The sequence below is a fragment of the Myotis brandtii genome, unplaced genomic scaffold, assembly GCF_000412655.1.
Source record: "Myotis brandtii unplaced genomic scaffold, ASM41265v1 scaffold468, whole genome shotgun sequence".
Lineage (NCBI taxonomy): Eukaryota > Metazoa > Chordata > Mammalia > Chiroptera > Vespertilionidae > Myotis > Myotis brandtii.
The window spans coordinates 192,055-192,871 of record NW_005367874.1 but is presented as its reverse complement, the minus strand read 5'-3'; the positions used below and the strand labels follow the sequence as shown (position 1 = coordinate 192,871).

General features: G+C 45.3%; 1 protein-coding gene across 4 annotated transcripts in view; it reads right to left on the bottom strand.

Moving 5' to 3' along the window:
• The window catches only part of EED (embryonic ectoderm development), a 33,862-nt gene that overhangs the window by 17,921 nt on the left and 15,124 nt on the right, over positions 1 to 817 (bottom strand). The window lies entirely within an intron of this gene.

The window sequence follows — 817 nt, the reverse complement described above, 5'->3', positions numbered from 1 at the left end:
GTAAGAAAAGATGACTGAATAGAATTATTTTTGGAGTGTTTTTATTAATTTAAGAGAGAGAGGGAGGGAGAGGAAAAGAGAGTGAGAGAGAAAAACTTTGATCAGTTGCCTCCTGCATGTGCCCCAACTGGGGAATTGAACCTGAAACCTGGGCATATACCCTGACCGGGAACTGACCCTTTTGTGCATGAGGCAATGCTCAACCAACTGCGCCACACTGGCCAGGTCAGGACTGCGTAGATTTATAAAATTTCTACAGTAAATCTAATAATAGTATTGAAATCTACATACAGTATATATCATGACAATTTTATAGTATTACAGACCTTTAAGACCTCAAAGGGCTGATGACATGTTAGTTGGCATTCCATTTCTTGTAAATCTAAATAAAGCCTACTGAGCCTGACTGGTGTGGCTCAGAGGTTGAGCATTGACTATGAACCAGGAGGTCACATGCCTGGGTTTTGGGCTTGATCCCCAGTAGGGGGCGTGAAGGAGGCAGCCGGTCAATGATTTTCTCTCTCTCTCTTTTTTTAAGTCCTCACCCAAGGATATTTTTTCCACTGATTTTTAGGGAGAGTGCAAGAGAGAGGGAAAAGAGAGAGAAACATCGATTTGAGAGAAACACATCGGTCGGTTGCCTTCTGCAGGAGCCCCAACCAGACCCCAGGGAAGAGCCTGCAACCAAGGTATGTGCCCTTAACCAGAACTGAACCCAGGATCCTTTGGTCCACAGGCCAACGCTCTATCCACTGAGCCAAACTGGCTAGGGCTGATTCTCTCGCATCGTTGATGTTTCTATCTCCCCCTCCCTTCC